The sequence below is a fragment of the Lissotriton helveticus genome, chromosome 10, assembly GCF_964261635.1.
Source record: "Lissotriton helveticus chromosome 10, aLisHel1.1, whole genome shotgun sequence".
NCBI lineage: Eukaryota > Metazoa > Chordata > Amphibia > Caudata > Salamandridae > Lissotriton > Lissotriton helveticus.
This window is the reverse complement of record NC_136071.1, coordinates 764,818,772-764,825,910: the sequence shown is the minus strand read 5'-3', so window position 1 is coordinate 764,825,910 and position 7,139 is coordinate 764,818,772.

Genomic DNA, 7,139 nt, shown 5'->3' with positions numbered 1-7,139 from the left:
TCTATCAATGTGCAGGTGGTGTGCCTTGCGTACATGACCATTTGCCAAGTGTGTGCAAGATATCCTGGCTCTGCACATGATTCGTACATCATGAGGAACAGCATGGTGCCACGGATGATGGAAAATCTGCATCCTGAGCGTGCTTGGATTGTGGGTGAGTATGCCTGCTGATATGGCGTGCTGTGTGTTACCTGCTGCACTCTGGCTATGCAACATTGCAATGGGTGTTTGTCATTCACAGGGGACTCTGCATATCCCAGTAGGCCATGGCTGTTGAGCCCGCTAAGGAATCCCAGGACCCCGGCTGACATCCGGTACAATGAGGCCCATGGCAGGACCCGACGTGTAATCGAACGGACTTTTGGCGTGCTGAAGTCCAGATTCCGCTGCCTTGAAAGGACAGAAGGTGCACTGGCATACACGCCTGGGAAGGTGTGCAAGATCGTTGTGGCATGCTGTATGCTGCACAACCTGGCCATCCACAAGGGGATCCCCCTGCTCCTGGACGATGGTGAGGAACCAAGGCCACCACCTGCTCAAGGACCTGAGTCCAGTGATGAGGACAGTGGAGAGGAGGAAGGAGTAGACCTGCGCCAGCAGCTCATCGACAGCTACTTCACTTGAAGGTGGGTGTCGAGGTACAACGTGTATATTGTCTGGTGTGCTTGCTGTTGTTGTGAAGGGCTATGCGTGGATGTAACAGACAGGCACACGTTTAGTCACCTGTGTGTGGTAAATGTGACATTTACGTTCCATATGGGGACGTATGCTGGACCCTATTTGTTCACACCTGCAGCCCATTGTCTTGTATGCCAGTAATGAATTGTGTATGTTTTGTGTAGTGGTCTGTCTGTGATGCCAAAATAAGACCAGTGACTTTTGTTCTGTTGTGTCTCCCTAGGTGCTTGAGACTAATCCTGCCCTACATACTGTACATCATTTGGACAAATCATGGACATTGTCAACACTGTAAATATTGCACTAATAACGATACTGCACAAAATCTGGTGCGGCAGGTATTTTATTTGGAAAGTGGACATGTGATTTGAGTGGAAATATTTACATGAAGGTGGGGAATGAGCAGTGAGTTGACAGTCATGGTCGATGAGATGCAAGAGTAGACACCACATGGATGTGGTGACCCAGTCCAAGAGACAAGTGCCATTTCCAAGGAAATGTGGAGAAAGACAGTCCAAACAGTCAATGCCGTGGGGAAGAGGGTTGCCATCAGGGCTGTCTCCGTGACTGGCGTGTGGCAGGTGCTTTGCCTCCGGAGACTTCCAGGTTCTTCTTTGGATACCCCCTAGATCTCTTTGGCGGGGGGGCCTGCTGAATGGCCAGCGGCGTCAGATGACTCGCTCCTCTCTGTTGGCCCGGTTGAGGATGGTGCACTGTCATCCTGCGGCACAACAGGAGGGGACGGAGGTGGTGGTTGGGACACTGGCCTGTCCCTCTGCAACACCACTTGCTGGCCCATGAGGTTCACCATCTGTCCAAGGCGGTTGTCGATGGACCTCATCAGCAGGATCAGCTCCTGCAATAGTTAATCAGACCGGCCACTTTGTCCCTGGACCTCTTGGTATGCCTCCACAACCCTGGTGAAGTGATCCAGGGATGGTGTCCACTCTTCCCGAGGTCTGGTGGTGAACCTGGCCCTCCCACCTACCCTGCTGCCATGGACCTGTTGCCTCGCCACTGTGGGTCCACGCACACTCTCCCTGCCCTGCACAGTTGTTGGTGGGGCCTGGTCATCCCCTGGGACAGGGAGGGTGCAGCAGGTTGTACTGGTGGTACTGGTGGTACTGGTGGTAGTGGTGGTGGTGGTGGCGGTGGTGGAGGCACAGGCCGTGACTGCAGGGGTCTGCTGTGCTGTTGTTGTTGCAGCAGACGTGGTGCTGGGGAGGATGGGGGCTGGGGCTCATCGTCCAAACTGTCCTGGGAGTCAACATCTGAGAGTCCATGTACCGGGGGTGGAGACTGGCTCTGCTGGTCATTGTTGTGATCCTCAGCAGTGAGTTCTTCATCACCTTTGGAGTAGATGGGGAATGGTCAGTGTTGGGCACTGTGCAAGTATTGTATCATCTGTGTATCATCGACTGTCTGTACACTACACAATTATGAAGTCTCCACTAGTATTATTGATTGCAACACTGTGTCTAATTTCATAGTGCAGAAGAACATCATTTACTCATTCGTGTCGGGTGTCAATACATTGCATGCAATTGTTGCTGTGTGTAGAAATGCAAGCCTCACACACACACACATCAGGAATAGTTAAGATGGCTACCTACCTGTTAGGTGAGGGTGAACACTGCAATGGCTGACACATGCTCCTGGGTAGGGGAGGCCTGTATGCTGCTGGAGTGTGGGCCAGGGGGTATGCTAGGAGTAGTGATACAGTCCTCCCTCCCCCAAAGACCATCCCAGTGAAGATGCCTACCTACCTGTTAGTCTGTTTGGTGAACAGTGCAATGGCTGACACATGATCCTGGGTGGGGGAGGCCTCCATGCTGCTGGAGTGTGGGCCTGGGGGCATGCCGGGAGTAGTGATACAGGCCTCCCAGCCCCACACAGTGCTCCAATACAAGATGGCTACCTACCGGTTAGTCTGTTTGGTGAACAGTGCAATGGCTGACACATGCTCCTGGGTGGGGGGGGCCTCTATCCTGCTCAGCTGTGGAACAGGGGGTATGGTGTCAGTTGTTGTACAGACCTCCCTCCCCCATACAGGCCTCATAAGCAAGATGTCTAGCTACCTGTTGGTTGAGGGTGGACAGTGTAATGGTGTTTGGGTTGTGCAAGGAAGTACTTCTCAATGTGTTGGTTGCCATTTGTTTGTACTTACCAGCCTCCGCTCCCCCGGCTACTCCTGTGAGACTCTCAGGAAGCAGTATGGAAAGCACCTTCTCACCCATGGTGTGAATGTTTTCGGTGGGATGGGAGGGCCACTGCCAGTCTGGTTGGCCAGAGTCCAGTTCTTGCCCCTCCTCTCCTTGACAACCCTCTTGAGATCATGCCACCGCTTCATGATCTCCTTCTTGGATCTTGGGGTGGTACCTACTGCATTGACCCTTTGGACTATCCTTTCCCACATTTGTGTCCTCGTGGCTAATGGTGTCTGTTGGACCAGGCTACCAAACAGTTGTGGCTCAACTTTCACTATCTCATTGACCATGACTGTCAATTCACTCTCGGTGAATTTGGGCATTTTCTGTGATGTCGTGGTGTGTGGTGGTTGAAGTGTTTGTGGATGCAGGTGTGTGGGTGCCGGGTGTGGTGTTGGTGTGTGAGGTGTGTTGTGTGCTGGGGGATTGTTTGTGCTGATGTGATGGTGGTAGTGATGGTGGTGGTGGATGTGTGTGTGTGCTCTGCTCTTTTGCCTCTCCTGTCAGATGTGTTGTATGGCCTTCTCTTATGGAGTGTTGCAAAGGATTGTGGTCAGTGAAGTGGGTGGTTTTATACTCAGCTGTGTGGGTGTGTCTAAGTGGAATTTGGGTGTCAGGTGTGTTGTGGGAGTTGTCCTGTGCTTTTTTTGCATTATTTTGTTTTATTTGTATGTGTGTTATGTATTTGGGGGGCATGGCTATTTTTATTTGTGCAATGTTTGGCATCACTGCGGTGTTTTGGCACCATCCGCCATGTTTTTCATGTCCCGTCCGCTGCGGTGGCTATGCCGTAGCTCTTCCGCTATCTCTCCCATTCACTCCTGTGTGCAACCGCGGCGGTCGGTAACAGCGGTTCCGACCGCGACACCCTCGGGATATCCTAATTTCCCGTGCAGCGTCTCCGCTTTCCTTGCGGCGGGTTGTTGTTTTTCCGCTGCTTTTCCGACCGCCGCGGTCATTTTTTTTGCCGTCGGTTTTGCTTGTCCCGCTACCGCCGCGGTCGGTCTTTTGTGGCGGTTGATCCTAATGTGGCCGCCGGTTTATCCGCGGTGCAGGCGGACGTTTTGTTTCCGCCTCCATGGCGGTCGGGGTGGTTTTCGGCCCGCTATCCTAATGAGGCCCTTGGAGTCTAATAGTTCTCTTCAAGATATACTTAATGCTATTAGCCTATTGAAGAAAGTGAAGGCTCCTGTTCCAGATGGCTTCTCCATTGAGCTCATTACTTCCTTCTTCTCATTCTTTGCACTTCAACTATTAGAACTTTGCACATTTTGTATTGCAAACTCCAAAGCAAGTGGCTCATTTTTGTATGTGTTACTAATTTGTATAGTAAACAACAAAAGTATAGGAGGGTCTAACAAAACTGAGATGTGAACACAGAATGAACTAAACAAGAAACCATATCACCATGCCATGTATATATCTATTCAAGGTCACCCCTATATCAAACCCATGTAGTGGTCAGGTTAGGATGTCCATCAGTCACCACACGGAACCGCCCTTCATCATTTGGGTTTCCTTTAAGATCTCAAAAACAAGAAGGAGCTTAGAGGGTAAAGCTAGTCAATAGGTCGCCCTCCACTCAATATGCAACTAATACAACACAAGACCTAGACTATTAAAGCACTTGAAAAATTCCACCCTTATTTAGGATATTTCGTTTGTTGCATTCTATTTGCAAGCCTTACTCCCCTCTTAAGCATTAAATGGGGTAGCCGATATACCTAAGGGTAGTGCTATATTCAAACAGTTGCCTGATTCTCAAACAAAACTAAAATACAGTTGTGAGACCATTCATGCCACACCTAATCTCGTGTCCAACATATATAGTGCTAAACCGAAAAAAAGTGTGCAAGAGCGAGATGGCACCTCACGGGCGCACCACCAAACGGGAACCTGACTGGTACTCGCCAGGATAGCCCTGTTGTCATCATCGGTATCATCAAGCTCGAAACGAAAAGATAGTGTCCAAACACACACAGGATTTGTGAGAAAGTGCAGTGAACATAAAACAAGAAAGTGACCAGTACAGTGTCAGTCAATACATTAAAACACTCATACTACAACACAGACAATACAATTTTATTCAGTTTCTTGTGTTGTGTATGGAAGGATAAAAAGAAAAAAGTAGATGTGGTTATCACCTATTTAACCACTCATACTTTTACTTTCCGACATGTTTCATTGCCTTTTGAATTTTAGGCAATTTCATCAGGGCGTCATATATATATTAAAGCCACTGCAATTGGACTCGAACGTCTTCACAACCTCATTTGGCCCTAGGCGCTCCTACCAGCCGGGTGGGACGAGGTTGTTGTTCAAAATGACAGGAAAAATCGCCATGAGTCGATTATTCACTCCTCCCCTTCAATTTACGGATGGTGGAGGATCGTCAGCCGTATCTCAGCCCATGCATGGGCTGAGATACGGCTTTACGGATGGTGGAGGATCGTCAGCCGTATCTCAGCCCATGCATGGGCTGAGATACGGCTGACGATCCTCCACCATACGTAAATTGAAGGGGAGGAGTGAATAATCGACTCATGGCGATTTTTCCTGTCATTTTGAACAACAACCTCGTCCCACCCGGCTGGTAGGAGCGCCTAGGGCCAAATGAGGTTGTGAAGACGTTCGAGTCCAATTGCAGTGGCTTTAATATATATGACGCCCTGATGAAATTGCCTAAAATTCAAAAGGCAATGAAACATGTCGGCAAGTAAAAGTATGAGTGGTTAAATAGGTGATAACCACATCTACTTTTTTCTTTTTATCCTTCCATACACAACACAAGAAACTGAATAAAATTGTATTGTCTGTGTTGTAGTATGAGTGTTTTAATGTATTGACTGACACTGTACTGGTCACTTTCTTGTTTTATGTTCACTGCACTTTCTCACAAATCCTGTGTGTGTTTGGACACTATCTTTTCGTTTCGAGCTTGATGATACCGATGATGACAACAGGGCTATCCTGGCGAGTACCAGTCAGGTTCCCGTTTGGTGGTGCGCCCGTGAGGTGCCATCTCGCTCTTGCACACTTTTTTTCGGTTTAGCACTATATATGTTGGACACGAGATTAGGTGTGGCATGAATGGTCTCACAACTGTATTTTAGTTTTGTTTGAGAATCAGGCAACTGTTTGAATATAGCACTACCCTTAGGTATATCGGCTACCCCATTTAATGCTTAAGAGGGGAGTAAGGCTTGCAAATAGAATGCAACAAACGAAATAACCTAAATAAGGGCGGAATTTTTCAAGTGCTTTAATAGTCTAAGTCTTGTGTTGTATTAGTTTCCTTTAAGATCACCATAGAGCAGGGGTGCCCAAACCAGTCCTGGCGGGCCGTATCCATGCCAGATTTTTGGGATATCCCCATCTGGGGATCACGGTTCGATCCCCGGCACCGGCGGCAGATTAGCCCAGCACCAGGTGACTCTGGGAAATAGCTGGCGTCGCGGCTAGGGCGGCTGACTCCGGAATCTGGAGATTTTTTTATTTAAGGTTTTTGTAGAGCGCGTAGTAACCCTCGAGCATCCCAGAGATCAGGGTTCGATCCCCGGCACCGGCCGCAGATTAGCCCAGCACCACGTGACTCTGGGAAATAGCTGGCGCCGCGGCTAGGGAGGCTGACTCCGGAATCTGGAGATCACGGTTCGATCCCCGGCACCGGCGGCAGATTAGCCCAGCACCAGGTGACTCTGGGAAATAGCTGGCGCCGCGGCTAGGGCGGCTGACTCCGGAATCTGGAGATTTTTTTTATTTAAGGTTTTTGTAGAGCGCGTAGTAACCCTCGAGCATCCCAGAGATCAGGGTTCGATCCCCGGCACCGGCCGCAGATTAGCCCAGCACCACGTGACTCTGGGAAATAGCTGGCGCCGCGGCTAGGGCGGCTGACTCCGGAATCTGGGGATCACGGTTCGATCCCCGGCACCGGCGGCAGATTAGCCCAGCACCATGTGACTCTGGGCAATAGCTTGCTTAATCTTCCCAACGGCCCCTAGCGCCTAGAGACCCTTACGGGTGATTGTGCGCCTTACAAATGTGGATTATTATTATTATTATTATTTGGGCCGATTCCGATCCGGTTCGTAAAAGCACATCTGCCCGAATCTGTCGGACAACCACGTACGCCCGGGAGAGGACTGCCCGGGACCCGTGGAGCCCGTCCTGGTCACTCTGACCTGCCATCGGCCTGGAGAAGGGAGCGCCGGACGCCCGGGGGGAGGACTGCCCGGGACCCGTGGAGCCCGTCCT